The sequence below is a fragment of the Macaca mulatta genome, chromosome 5 (genome assembly GCF_049350105.2).
Source record: "Macaca mulatta isolate MMU2019108-1 chromosome 5, T2T-MMU8v2.0, whole genome shotgun sequence".
NCBI lineage: Eukaryota > Metazoa > Chordata > Mammalia > Primates > Cercopithecidae > Macaca > Macaca mulatta.
Genome location: NC_133410.1, coordinates 98348204 through 98363724, shown reverse-complemented (window position 1 = coordinate 98363724; position 15521 = coordinate 98348204). Strand labels below are relative to the sequence as shown.

The following is a 15521-nucleotide window of genomic DNA, read 5'->3' as shown; positions in this document are numbered from 1 at the left end:
GGCAGGTCCTAGTGGCCTGAAGGTCAGAGATTGAGCCAAAAAGGATTATTCTTGAGCCTTAAGGTCTAATGAAATTTGTTCCATTGGGTTGGATTTTTTCAGGACCTGCCATTCCTTTCTTCTTTTGTTTCCCCTTTTTGAATGGGAGTGTTTATCCTATGCCTGACCCACCTTTGTATTTTGGAAGCTCATAACTTGTTTGATTTCACAGACTTACAGCTAGAGAGGAGTTAGCCTTGGTATGAATTGTACCTTGAGTCTTACCCATAGTTGATTTAGATGATATTTAGATGAGACTTTGGATGTTAGACTTTTGAGTTGATGCTGATGAGAGTTAAGATTTTAGGGACTGTTGAGATGGAATGAATGTATTTTGCATGCGAAAAGGATACGAATTTGAGAGGACCAGAGGTGGAATGCCATAGAGCAAATGTTTGTACCTCCAAAATTCACATGTTGAAACCTATTCTCCAATGTGATGATATTTGGAATTGAGGACTTTGGGAGGTGATTGGGTCATGAACGTGGTATCTTCATGAATGGGACTATTACCCTTATAAAAGAGACCCCAGAGAGTTCCTTGACCCCCTGCCATGTAAGGAAACAGCGAAAAGATAGCCATTTATGGAACCAGAAAGCCAGCCCTCATTAGACACTGAATCTGCAGGCGCCTTAGATCTTGGACTTCCCAGCCTCTAGAACTGTGAGAAATAAATTTCTCTTGTTTATAAGCACACCCAGTTTATGGTATTTTTTGTTGTAGCAGTGTGAACAGATTAAGACAGTCTGTTAAGCTACTTCCTTGCATATTATCTATATGTAGTTGTATCTGTCCTCATTGTTTCTCTTGTTCTCTATTTAGTAGAATCAAATTTTCTTAAGTAGTACAACAAACAAATATTGCATAAGTTCAAGATTCAAGACCATGATGGTTATCTTTGTAGTTTTTTTTTGGTTGTGGGGGGAGGTGGAGATAAGAGTCTTGCTCTGTTGCCCAGGCTGGAGTGCAGTAGTATGATCTCAGCTTACTCTAACCTCCACCTCCTGAGTTCAAGCAATTCTCCTGCTTCAGCCTCCCATGTAGCTGGGATTAGAGGCACCCACCTCCACACCCGGCTGATTTTTGTATTTTTAGTAGAGACAGGGTTTCACTATGTTGGCCAGGCTGGTCTCGAACTCCTGACCTCAGGTGATCCACCCGCCTCGGCCTCCCAAAGTGCTAGGATTACAGGTGTGAGCCACCATGCCCGGCTTTAGTTCTAGTTTGATGTTTGGTATCAGGTTCATCCCATGCAGACTACAGTTAGGTTTTTTAAATACCAAGATTAATTTCTTGATTTTTGTTAAAAAAAAAAAAGCTGTTTTTTATTTGGAGTTTTAGAAAGAACATGAGTTTTGTCCAGGCACAGTGGCTCACACCTGTAATCCCAGCACTTTGGGAGGCCAATGTAGGTGGATCACTTAAGGCCAGGAGTTCAAGACCAATGTGGCCAACATGACAAAACCCTATCTCTACTACAAATACAAAAAAAAATTAGCTGGGAGTGGTGGCACACACCTGTGGTCCCAGCTTCTCAGGAGGCTAATGCATGAGGATCTCTTGAACCCGGGGGCAGGGTTGCAGAGATCGTGCCACTGCACTCCAGCATGGGCGATGGAGCTTGTGAGACTCTGCCTCAAAAAAAGAAAAAGAGAAGAAGAAAGAAAGAACATGAGTTTTGTTTGGAGCCTTGCATACCTGGCAATTCCTGGTTTTCGTCACTGACTACACTCTGATTCTAGCCATTAGGGAGCAGTGTGGTGCTCTCTTGTTAGATTTTAGGTAATACTTCACCATCTGTTCAACTTGCCTGTACTATTTGTCTTTCTCAGTAGCAGACTGTAAAGTTTAGACAGAAAGGATCGTATCTTATTTGTATTTCTTGCCTCTTGCTCTGGGCTGGACAGTAGTAGTTGTTAAATTAATGTTGCACAAAACAGAATCCCATTCTCTAGATTTAGAAGTTTCACTTAAGTGTATTTTACGTTTAGATAAGTCATTTGAAGACCAAGGACATGACTGTAAAACATTTTATCTTGGCCGGGTGCGGTGGCTCACGCCTGTAATCCCAGCACTTTGGGAGGGCGAGGTGGGCAGATCACGAGGTCAGGAGATCGAAGCCATCCTGGCTAACACGGTGAAACCCCGTCTCTACTAAAAATACAAAAAAAAATTAGCCTGGTGTGGCGGCAGGCGCCTGTAGTCCCAGTTACTCCGGAGGCTGAGGCAGGAGAATGGCGTGAACTCGGGAGGCGGAGCTTGCAGTGAGCCAAGATTGCACCACTGCACTCCAGCCTGGGCTACAGAGCAAGCCTCCGTCTTTTTTTTTTTTTTTTTTTTTTTTTTGCAACGGAGTCTTGCGGTGTCGCCCAGGCTGGAGCGCAGTGGCGTGATTTCTGCTCACGGCAAGCTCCGCTTCCCAGGTTCACGCCATTCTCCTGCCTCACCCTCCTTAGTAGCTGGGACTACAGGTGCCCACCGCCACACCCGGCTAATTTTTTTGTATTTTTAGTAGAGAAGGGCTTTCACCGTGTTAGCCAGGATGGCCTCGATCTCCTGACCTCGCGATCTGCCCTCCTCGGCCTCCCAAAGTGCTGGAATTACAGGTGTGAGCCATCGCACCCGGTCCTGATGGTTCTTTGTATAAAAATTGCAGTTTCCCATCTAGTAAGATTTAGCAGTATAATTGTAAATATTTTCAACTTTTCTCTTTTGAGTGTCCAACTAAATACTAGAGAAGTTCTCTTACTATAAAATTGCATGCGGTCCATGCAGGTGCACATATTCCATCTCAGATAATGTGCAGGCAGGCCAGTGTGTGGCTTTCCCTCAGGTAGCCATGCAATCCGCATTAGGGTAATAAGTGCCAAATGTCACAACAGTCAAACTAGAATCCCAGTAACTCAAGGAAACAAAGATTTATTTACAGATTAATCAAAGTCCAATGCAGGCTGACGGAGCTCTCCTCCATCTGGCCACTCTGGTACCAGGCTGCTTTCATTCTGTGGAGTATTTGCTACCTTAACTTGAGACCTTGAATCCTCCAAGGTTACATCAGGGAAAGTAAGAGATGGATGAGGTGCAGATGCTTTTATCTGTCTCATCCTGGAAGTGACTCGCCTCTCTTCTCCTCACAGTTCATTGCTTTGACCCAGTCACATGTTCCCATCTAAATGTAAAGGTAGTTGAGAAATGTAGACAAATATTCCATGTAATATTAACAATCTATTTCCCTACAAGGAATTATATACTCCAGGTGCTGCTGGCAGACATCTAACCGATAGATAAAGGTAGCCTAAGGATGAAGACTTTATACGGTGATGAATGGTAGAATAGTGATGATATCCTTGAACCACTGAATCCACCAACTTAGAGTCTTCCTTCTACTGAACTCCTTTGTATTACTATAATATGATGATAAATGTCATTAGTATGTTAGCCAATTTGAGCTGGAATTTCAATTACTTGCAGTCAGAAACATCTAATCAATACACTTCGTCTTACAATGCGTTGCTATTCTGTGGTTTGGGAAGGCTTTTCATGAAATGAATTGGGGCAGGATTTGAGAGCAGGAATGACATAGCTTTGCTTTGAATCTTGGGTAGGCCACTTGCCGGGTGTTTGAACTTGGGCAAGATACTTAGCCTCTCTCACTTTCTTCACCTATTGAATAGGGATAATAGCAGCCTAAATTGGATTGTTGTGTACATCAAATCAAACAATAATGTGAAAATACATTGTAAGCTATGTAGCATCCTAAAAATTTTACCTTTGTGAAATGGCAGGCTACTTTGTGTCTTGCTTTATGGTAGTTTCCTTAATACTGTTACTATTGGTTCATTGTACTTTAAATTAAATAAAATGAAAGGAACTCTGTGATCTGAAGAGACTGTTTATATTATTGGATTTAGACCAAACTTTAACCAGAATTAAACATTTAGTTGTGCTTCTCTATACAGTAAACCAATAATTGAAGTATTTGAGGAAGAAGAGGTTAATGAAAGGCAAACAAAGGCATTATATATTTTCTTCTGTAAACTTGTAGTGCAAGTAGAATTTTCATCTATGTTATACAGAATTCAGAAATCAAACAAAAGCGTGGTGTCTTAGTCTCTTCAGGCTGCTATAACAGATCGTAGCATGTGGTCAATTACTTAGTTATAGATTAGTGTTAAGAAGCTGTGAGAGAGTATGGGTAAAATCACTAGAATCTAGGAGATTTGTTTTAGGGTCAGTTGTTTTGAGTGAGCATCAGCATAAGTAAGCTTTAATGATAGTGGTAGGAAGCGCCCACCAGCATGAAGCAGCATAGGAAGTAAAAGAATGGGCTAATTGGGTAACAAAGACTGTTAAGACCAAGAGTTAGATTAATGTGATCTAATCTTTCTTTTTTCTTTTAAATGAGAATTCACTGTTTATTTGTGCAAAGAAAAAAGATATGCTGCTACTATAATTTAGCTACTGCTTTGTTTGGTGGCCAGCCTCTTGTCTTTCTCTTCCGCAATAGTTTTAAGTCGGATGCCCTTTCACCTAAGGAGAGAAATCCAAGGCTTATTGCCATTGCCAGTGACAAAACTGTCAGAAACCCTTGTGGCAAAGCTGTTGCCATTGTCATCCTTCACATGCACCACATCAAAAGAACCAGGATGTCTTTCCCTGTTGGTCACACCAAGACGACTGAGGCTGGCTCCACCAATCACCATACACACATTGCCCATGTCGAATTTGATCAAGTTGATTATCTTGCCGGTCCCTAAATCAGTCCGCACAGTTTCATTCATCTTGATGAGCGGATTTGGGTAGCATCATGAGTCACCAGGTGTGGGATTCCCTTCATCCCCACAATGATCTTCCTCACTTTGCACAACTTTTACTTTGCCTCTTCCACTGTGATGTGGTGAATGGCAAAACGGCCCTTGGTGCCATAGACCAGGCGGAAATATTTACCTGTGTTCTTGATGCTGATGACATCCATGAATCCAGCAGGGTATGTGCTGTCCGCTCGAACCCTACCATCAATTTTGATGAAGCGTTGCATACGTATCTCATCTCCAGTCAATGTGTACTTGAGTCTATTCCTGAGGAAGACAATCAGGGGAAGACATTCCCTCGGCTTGTGGGGATCTGTCAATGGACAAGGTGGAGATACACCTGTTAGTTTGTCGGGCATCCAAATGCTTCTGAGCTGCAACAGGCTTCAAGTGCTTCTTGGGGCCCCGGGCAATGGCGAAACCCTGTGAGGGAAGAGAATCTCTTCTTTTCCGGTGCAACCATACTCTCAATGTGATCTAAATCTTAAAACTGAATTAGGGAAATTAAATTTTAGAGACAAGGAAGAAACTTTTGTCCAGTAGTTCCTGGAATGGAAACTATAAGCAAGCATACTTTAGCTGTTATCTGCAAATATGAATTTACAATGGTTTAAATAGTGATACTGCAGTGAGTAATAGTATAATTATGTAAATTGTATAATTAACATGTAAATAGGCAGACTGGAGAGTTTAAAAAATCATTCAATGAATGGTTCATGGGAAAAAATTCCATGTTTTGTTTTACTCCAACTTTGAATTATTTCAGCTACCGCCTTTAAGAATGTTAACCTTGGAGGGGCTACCCTATCAGATATTAAAATAACAAATTAAAGCAATTTTGTAATGGCTAGTCACTTGGAGAAAAATAATTGGTTGGGTTTCTTCCTTATGATTTAAACTACAGATGAATGAGAATGTAAATATGAAAGTGAAATCATAAGAATAATAGTATATATGTGAATTAAAGAAAAGTAATTTTGGATTGAGGAATGCCTTTCTAAACAAAGTTGGTAAATATATCCTTACTAGTTGTATTAGTTTTTCTACCAATTCAGTACTTTAACAAATTTCAAAAGAACATTATGGTACTTCTTATTTATTTTTATGGTATCTTCTTTTTTCAAGTTAACTTAATATTTTGGCAAATCAGAAAGTGAAAATATTAGAGACTCTTAAAAATGAGATAGAGAACATTACTATGGAATTATTAAATTTTTATTCTATTTCATTGTATAAAAATGTATACATTACTTAAAATAATACAATAGACTGGAGGTGGTGGCTCACGCCTGTAATCCCAGCACTTTGGGAGGCTGAGGTGGGAGGATCACGAGGTCAGGAGTTCGAGACCAGTCTGACCAACATAGTGAATCCCCATTTCTACTAAAAATACAAAAAAAAATTAGCCAGGTGTGGTGGCAGGTGTCTGTATTTCCAGCTACTTGGGAAGCTGAGGTGAGGAGAATCACTTGAACCTGGGAAGTGGAGGATGCAGTGAGCCGAGATCATGCCACTGCACTCCAGTCTAGGCAACAGTGCAAGACTCTGTCTCAAAACAAAACAAAACAAAATAATAATTCAATAGAATTCAGACAAATGTTTTATTCTATGAAAAATGTACAGAGTGGCAGTGAAAATGATACGCTAAAGAGAAACAGTTGTTGAAAGAGAATTTTGATATAAAGTTGCCAAAAAATAAGAACTTAATTTGCTTTTGTCGTTAAATTCCAAAGATTTCTTTAATGTTTAGGAAGGAAGTTTTAGTTAAAATGTAAAGAAATGATGTCATAGATTTTTTTTTCCTGTGGTTTACGCTGTAAAGAAATCACATAGGCCTAGTTTTCTGCACATTTGACTTTTCTGAAACTATATATAAACAAGTGAGTCTTCATTTGACACTGTAACGCTGTAATTCTCCTACAGCATTAAGGTCATTAACTTTAAATGTGTCTTTATAATTTTTTTTTTTGTTTTGAGTTAGGGTCTTGCTTTTTAGCCCAGGCTGGAGTGCAATAGTGAGATCACAGCTCACTACAGCCTCAAAACCCTGGGCTCAAGCAGTCCTCCCACCTCGGCCTCCCAAAGCACTGGAATTACAGGCATGAGCCACTGCACCCAGCCCGAGTCTTTGTAATTTTATAAAAATTCAAAACACTATTCTGTTTTTAACTTTACATTCCAGTAAATATGTTGAGAAATGATGGCAAGAATAATCTTTCCAAGAATATTTTTTCAGATTTAATTGATAGTGACCTCCTACAAGATGGTTCTTTTCTGTTTAAATCTTTTGTCTTGTTAAAACTGCCAAAAATGATGAACAAAAGATGTAAAATAGTGACATTAATAGCTTTCCACCTTTTTCCAAATAACCAAAGGATTCTACGTGTATAAATGTTTCTGTGTTTCAGGTTTTTTGTACATTAGTGTAGCAGTAGTAATCTCTTAAAAGTGACCCACTCCAAAAGTTATCTATTTCATCTAGAATTATTGAAAAGCAATAGTATGTTATTAGACTGAAGAATATGGAATCTTTCAAAAATATTAATATCATATATTATTTCTACTGACAGTAGTCTTATTTTGAGAGGAAGTTACCAAGCACTTGTTGACTTTCTATTTTATTCACAGCTCTTTTGAGGTATAATTTACATACCATATGTATACTCATTAAAACTGTACAGTTTAATGACTTTTGGTAAATTGACCAACTGTGCAAGCATCATCAAAATCCAATTCTAGAACATTCTCACCATCCCTCCCCACCCCCACAGGACAACCACTAATTTGCTTTATGTCACTATACGTTTGCCTTTTCAGGACATTTGATATAAATGGAACTTATATGTTCTCTTGTGATCAGCTTTTTTCACTTAGCATAATGTTTATGAGGTTCATCCATGTTGTAGCATGTATTAGCATATCATTTTTATTGTTGAATAATATTCTATTTATCATATATCACATTTTATTCATTCACTGATAGATACTTGGGTTGTTTCTGATTTTATTATCAGTAATGCTGCTAGGAACATTAATATACAAGTCAAGTCTTTGTGTGGATATGGATTTTCGTTTCTTTTGGGTAGGTACCTAGGAATAGAATTACTGGGTTGTGTGGTAATTTTGCATTTAACATTTTAAGAAACTGCCAACCTTTTCCAAAGTGGTTGTACCATTTTATAGTCTCACCAGTAATGAATGAGGGTTCTAGTTTCTCTATATCCTTGCCAACATATAGTATTGTTAGTTTTCTTTCTTATAACCATTGTAGTAAGTTAGTAGTGCTATCTCAATTTCTTCATGACTAATGATATTGGGCATATTTTCATATGCATATTAGCCATTGTATATCTTCTTTGGCTAAATGTGTTTTCATATCTTTTGCCTGTTTCTTAGTTGTGTCATTTTGGTTTTATTGAATTATAAAAGTTCTTTATGTTCTGGATACAAGTCCTTTATTAGATACATGATCCACTGGGTGTGGGTTTTTGTCCTCTCTTCCAAATCACCAAAGCCACTAGTTTTCACTGCTGGTTCCCCCTGTGGTAACACTACTATGCCAGCCCAGCCTAGGGCATGGAGGGTTTGGAAACAGGCCTAGGCAAGAGTGCTGCAAACTCCCACTATTCTTAACTACACTTCATCTCCCATTCATGAATAAATGTTTCTCAATTTAATTTTTATATCTTTGATCAATTTCTAGAGCCCTGGAACTTCTTTTGTTTGGTCTGGTTTTATACATTTTTTTTTAGGAGAGTATTTGCAGACCTCTTCACTCTACCATCATGGAGTTCAGCAATAGGTCTTGACTTGTGTTTATATAGAGAATTTAACTTTTTATAATAACCTTTAATTTTCTTGTTGTGATAGTAACACGTCTGGAGTATAAAATGAGGAACTACAGAAAACTTAAGAGGAGAAAATAAGAATTATTCAAGATTTGACAACCCCCCCCAAAAAAACCACTTAATATATGTATATGTCCTTCTAAAGTTTTTCTGTGATCATGTAGACTTATAAAAAAAGATTACACTTGACATGAGTTTTATCGCCTTCTTCCCACTCCAGCCCCGATAACAGTATGTTGCAAATATCTGGCAGTCCCTTTGTATAAGATATGAGTCTTGCTTACTGTTGCTTGCCCTTCCCCTGTGTTCAGAGGCCTGGTTGGAGAGAGAATGACCTATGAAGAAGCTCTAACTTTTGCTGGGCACTGCCAAATTGCCTTCCAGAAATTCGAGCCACTTTAGATCCCACCAATATTTCTTTCCAACATTCATTTCTCTTTTTTCTTTTTCTTGTTTTTACTTAAAAATATATATTTTTTATTACTCTTTGGTTTTTTATCCAACTCTTTGAGTTACTTTTCTTTTCTTTTTGAGATAGGGCCTCACTTTGTCACCCAGACTGGAGTGCAGTGGTGTGAGCATGACTCACTGCAGCCTCAACCTCCCGGGCTCAAGTGATCCTCCCACCTCAGCCTCCTGAGTACTTGGAATTATAGGCGCATGCCTCTACACTTGGCTAATTTTTGTATGTTTTGCAGAAATGGGGTTTTGCTATATTGCCCAGGCTGGTCTTGCACTCCTGGGCTCAAGCAGTCTGCCTGCCTTGGCCTCCCAAATTACAGGCATGAGCTACTGTGCCTGGCCACTCTTTTCTTTTTTAAAAATTTCTATGAGTAGAATGGATAACAAGTAGTATCACATTATAATTTTTGCCCATCTTCGATTATTAGGAATTTCACTACCTTCTGAGAAAATCTATTCCATCAATAGAAGTGACTGTTATTTCTTCTTTATATGTCTTAAAATGTGTCTCCATGTAACTGCCATTTACTTTCTCCTACAGTCTGAACCATGTGGCAGCTCTTTTAAAACCTGAATATGTTCCAACCTCCAATCTTCTCTTTTGTGTATAATTGTTCCAGATTTTTCATTTCTTCTTCATATTACATGGTTGTACTTTTACTTTATTTTTAATTTTTTTGCTGGTCTTTTCATCAAACTTTCCCAGCCATTGAGTAATTGGTTAAAATTTGTTCTCTGGTAGTTTGGACAAGGAAGGTTCAGGTGTACAGTATTCTTTTAGCCTTTGTCTGTTCAAATTGTAGCTTTTATAGTTGAAGGACAGCTTGACTGATTATTAAATTTGGCTCATACTTTCTTTTCTTTCTTTTTTTTTTTTTTGTTTTGAGATGGAGTTTCACTCTTGTCGCCCAGGCTGGAGTGCAATGGCGCGATCTCAGCTCACTGTAACCTCCGCCTCCTGGGTTCAAGCGATTCTCATGCCTCAGCCTCCCAAGTAGCTGGGATTACAGGCATGTGTCACCATGCCTAGCTAATTTTTGTATTATTAGTAGAGACGGGGTCTCTCCATGTTGGTCAGACTGGTCTCAAACTCCCAACCGCAGGTAATCTACCTGCTTTGGCCTCCCAAAGTGCTGGGATTACAGGCGTGAGCCACTGCACCCGGCCTTGGCTCATACTTTCTTTCCATAAATATTTTGTAAGCCTTTCATGCTCTGCCAAGATCAAGTACTGCAATCTATAAATTTGAGGCTACTCTTATTTTTCTTTTATTACATGGTGACATGATTTTTGCTTGGCTGCGCAAAAGATTCTTTATTGTTAGTCTAATAATTTCCTTGTAATACATCTTTGTGCAGACTGTTCTGGGTTTGTGATGTGCCTTTCAATATGTAAACTCAAAGCACTTCTATTTAAACAAAGTTTTTGTGAATTACATCTTTAAATATTCTATTCCATTGTTTGATTTTCTTCATTGGGGATTTCTAAGAGTGGAAATGGGGCATAAAGTGGCATCAGTTAGCTGCTTTCTGTAACTCTCAAATCGTTCTGATTTCTAAAAATGTTTCATTATATCTACTTTCCTCATTTCCTCTCTGCACCTTACTGAGGTGAACAATTTCTGTTCTTCTTTGTGTTCTTATAATTTAGTCTTCACTTCTGAAATGTTTTTTCCTTTCCCTTTTCCCTGTTTCCTGAGTTCCACCGGTCTCTACTTCACATTCTCCTATTATCTGATCACCTCAAAAACATTTTTGAAGTAAAAAAAAAAAAAGAAAAAAGAGAAACACATGTTGGAAAGAAGCGTAGGTGGGATCTAAAGTGGCTCAAATTCTTCCCTGAATTTTTTATTTCTGATTTGTGTTCTTTCATCATTGTGATCAATTCTTTAACTTTTTTTATTGTGATAAAATATACATAACATAAAATTTACTGTTTTAACTATTTTAGGTGTATAATTCTGTAGGATTAAGCATATTCACAGTGTTATGCATCACTACCACTAGCCATTTCAAGAACTTTTTATCACCTCCAAAATAAACTTTATCCCCATAAAACAATAACTTCCAATCCTCCCATCTCCCAGCCCCGGTAGCCATTGTTCTTCCCTCTGTCTCTGTATGTTTGCCTAGCCTAGGTATCTCATGTTAGTGTAACGAGACAATTTTTGTCTTTTTGTGTCTGGTTTATTCACTTTGCATAATGCTTTTAAGGTTTATCCATCTTGTAGCATGTGTCAGAAGTTCATTCCTTTTCAGGCCTGAATAATATTCCATTTTATGTATATTCTACCTTACATTTATCCATTCATCTGTTGTGAAACAATTTAGATTGTTTCTGCTTTTTGGCTGTTGTGAATAATGCTGCTGTGAACATTGTTGAACAAATGTCTGTCTGAGTCCCTGCTTTCAGAGTATATACCCAGAAGGGGAATCATTACATAATGTAGTAAATCTGTGTTTAACTTCTTGAGGAACCATTTAGCTGTTTCCCACTTTGGCTGTTCTACTTTGTATTTCACTGATGATGCACAGGGGTTACAACTTTTCCACCTCTTAACCAATACTTGTTATTTTCTTTCTTTCTTTTTTTATAATAGCCATCCTAATTGGTGTGAAGTGATATCCCATTGTAGTTTTGATTTGCATTTCCCTAAAGACTAGTGATGTTGAGCATATTTTAATGTGCTTATTAGGCACATTATGTCTTATTTGGAAAAATGATTATCCAAGTCCTTTGTTCATTTTCGAACTGGGCTATTTTTTGTTGTTGAATTGTTGGAATTCTTTACATATTTTGAATATGTATTCAGATATATGAATTGCAAATATTTTCTCCTATAGGATTCTATTCTATGTGTTGTGTCTTTTCACTCTTTGATAAGTGTCTTTTTTTTTTTTTTTTTTTTTTTTAGATAGGGTCTCATTTTGTTGCTCAGGCTGGAGTGCAGTGGTGAGATCATGGCTCACTGTAGCCTCGACCTCCTGGGCTCAAGCAGTCCACCCACCTCGGCCTCCTGAGTAGCTGGGACTACAGGTGTGTGTCACCATGCCCAGCTTGCTTGCTTGCTTGGTTATTTATTTATTTATTTATTTATTGTATTTTGTAGAGACAGGGTCTTGCTATGTTGCCCAGATGTCTTGAACTTCTGGACTGAAGCAATCCTCCTGCCTCAGTCTCTCAAAGTGTTGGGATTACAGGCATGAGCCACTGCTCCTGGCCATGGTGTCTCTTGATGCACAAACATGTTTAGTTTTGAAGTTCTATTTATCTTTTTGTTGTTGTTGTCTGTGCTTCTGTTGTCACATCCTTATTAAAATTTTGTTAGTTCTTTTTGTTAGGTTATAGTTTCCGTCTGCTTCTTGGCAGCATTTTTCTGATGAGTTCTTGCAGGAAGATAGTGATGCTTTTTTATACTTAAAAAAATACTGTTCCTATGTAAATGCTGGCCATGATCCTTTTTTCCTACTCATATTTGAGTGAGATGAAGTTTTGCGGGTTAGTAGCAAGAGTTTCCTGTGGGGTATAGTGATAACAGGCCAAAGTAGCCTTTCAAGTTTCACAGTTCAGGGAGGTTCCCCCCTCTATTACTACAAAAATGACTGTTTTCTTAATACAGCCCCTCTGTTTGCCCATCTCTCCTTTGCCTCCCAGAAGCTGGCCTGGGTCAAGAGAGCTCTGTTGCCTTTTCTTTGTAAACTTGGCTTCCAAGGTGATGCACTCACTCTTAGGTAGTGTATTTTTCTAATGCTTCCTGGTATCTGCCACCTTGGTGTGCCTGTAGGTGTCTTCTGTACCTTCTCCCTCCTCTTCTCCAATCAGCTGAGTCTTTTCAGCTCCTTTTGACAGTGTGCTCTCTCTTTCAGGTGGCAAATATTTGTAGGAGAGTTTGAACGCTTTCCACTGCTGGTCCTTTCTAGACTCCTACCCCAGTGCTGGTGTGATGTCTGCCATAAGCTTTCCGCACCATCCTCACCTTTGGCATCACGTATACAAATCAGAGTTTATAGCTTTTCTGTTACTTTTCTTCACTGTCTTCATCTGTGTGGTTTCAGAAGAAGTGATACCCTGAGATTTTTATTGGATTTGTCTTTAATAGATTCTTGAACATTTCAACAGTATCAAGTACATAGAGTCTTTTTTAATAGAAAGTTTTTAGTCTAATTTGAAAAAATTAGTTGAACTTAATTTGTGAGCTATAAGGCGATTTAAGTTATTTTAAATAATTTTTGGATGAAAAAATCAATGGGCTAAATAGGAAAAAAACACAAAGAGAAATTTAAATGGATTATCTTTTAAAAATCTTAAACTTTACTTTTCTGTGAATGTTTAAAGATTGTTGGATCTTTATTTTTCAGATCATAGACTTCTTTGAGAATATGATTTCTAAAAAAATTATATTTTATGTACTTTCAGGGTCTCATGATTCATGGGTTCTAGGTTAAGAGCTATTGTCTTGGATCTACAATGCACATAAATAACTCTTTATGCTATGAAATGTTTCTGTAAGGGTAACGAATAAGGTATCTAAGAACTGCTTTGAGTTTTTCAAATTAATGTCCTAGATTTAGAAAATTGGTTTTTAGACAGCTTCAGATTTCCTTGATTTAACAACGTATTCAGTAAATAATTGACTTTCTGACAGAGCACTATTTGGGGATTCTCACATAAAATAAGTCCATAGCTAGCTATTCCAAGGTGGACATGTGCCTCTATTACGTCATCAGGCTACAAGTCCCTTTTTTCTATTTTACTGTACTTAGAGCTTAGCTTCTGGGTTGCTACTTAATTACAGCATGGCTATTGGGCGTTGTATCTGTGATCTAGGCAGAAAACAGGGACATGGGGAAACTGTATTGCTCCCCTTTTAAGGAGTTTTTCTGGTGGTCTCAGCAGTGTCTATTTATATCTTGTTCATCAAACATATACATATGTCTATCAAAGATGTGCTGCAATGAAGGCTGGGTACGTTTTAACTGAGCACTTTGTTCCCTACCATTGCAAACAAAATCAGAGTTCTCTTACTAAGGAAGAGAAACACCCATCAATAGGCAACTGCAAACTCTGCCACAGTATTCTATTTTATTTTGAGGCAGAGTTTTGCTCTGTCACCCAGGCTGGAGTGCAGTGGCATGAACTCAGCTCACTGCAACCTCTACCACTCAGGTCCAAGCAATTCTTGTGCCTCAGCCTCTGGAGTAGCTGGGATTACAGGCACCCACCACCACACTTGGCTAATTTTTGTATTTTTAGTAGAGACGGAGTTTTACCATGTTGGCCAGGCTGGTCTTGAACTCCTGGGCTCGAGTGATCCACCCACCTCGGCTTCCCAAAGTGCTAGGATTACAGGCATGAGCCACCGTGCCTGGCTTGCCACACTATCCTTTTAAAGAATTGGTCACCACAAAGAAATTTTTAATCAACATTTTTAGCATTAACTCTCTTCCAACTGTGTGAGAAATGCTTTTACATACATTATTTAACCCATTTATGCCTAGTGTCCCATTATTGGAACGCTAAGCTTGCTAAGCTTGTGGGAGTTATTTATATCCTACTGCTCAAGGTCATCATCCAGGTCTGATTTTTAGCAAGAAAAATTTGCAACCTTTGGCATAATTGGGTTAATTAAACTCTCATAACAATTTTTGTTGATAATGTTTGTACATATTTATGAGGTACATGTGATATGTTATTAAATACATAGGCTGTGTAATGATCAAGTCAGGGTATTTGACTTGATCACCTCAAGTATTTATCATTTCTATGTGTTGGGAACATTTCAAGTCCATTCTTCTAGCTGTTTTGAAACATGCAGTACTTGTTAACTATAGTCATCCTACTCTGCTATCAATCTTAGAATGTATTCCTTCTTTCTAACTGTGTGTTTGTACTCATTAACATCTCTCTTTATCTCCCTTATACTCACACTCTTAACACTTTTAAGTAGGTGTTATTACTGCAGTTTAACAGATGAGGAGGTAGTCTTGGGATAGATAAAAATTTTTTTAAGTTCAAAAGGCTGAATGTGAGGGTGATCTGGCTGCGGTGCTCCCCAGTGTTCCCTAAGATTGACTCAGTTGGTGACTGGAGAGTGTATTAGTCAAGGTTCTCTTAGAGGGACATAACTAATAGGATAGGTATATACATGAAGGGGGAGTTATTAGGAGTATTGACTCAAACAATCACAAGGTAAACTCCCACCGAGTCCCAAAACCTCAAAAGTAGGGAAGCCGATAGTGCAGCCTTCAATCTGTGGCTGAAGGTCTGAAAGCCCCTGGCAAACCACTGGTGTAAGTCCAAGAGTCCAAAAGCTGAAGAGCTTGGAGTCCAATGTTTGAGGGCAGGCAGCATCCAGCATGG

At 38.4% G+C, this 15521-nt stretch overlaps 1 protein-coding gene and 1 pseudogene across 14 annotated transcripts in view; one reads left to right on the top strand and one right to left on the bottom strand.

Moving 5' to 3' along the window:
* The window catches only part of FAM13A (family with sequence similarity 13 member A), a 376873-nt gene that overhangs the window by 59008 nt on the left and 302344 nt on the right, over positions 1 to 15521 (top strand). The gene's annotated exons all lie outside the window — the stretch shown is intronic.
* Positions 4495 to 5225, bottom strand: LOC106998412 (small ribosomal subunit protein eS4 pseudogene; annotated as a pseudogene).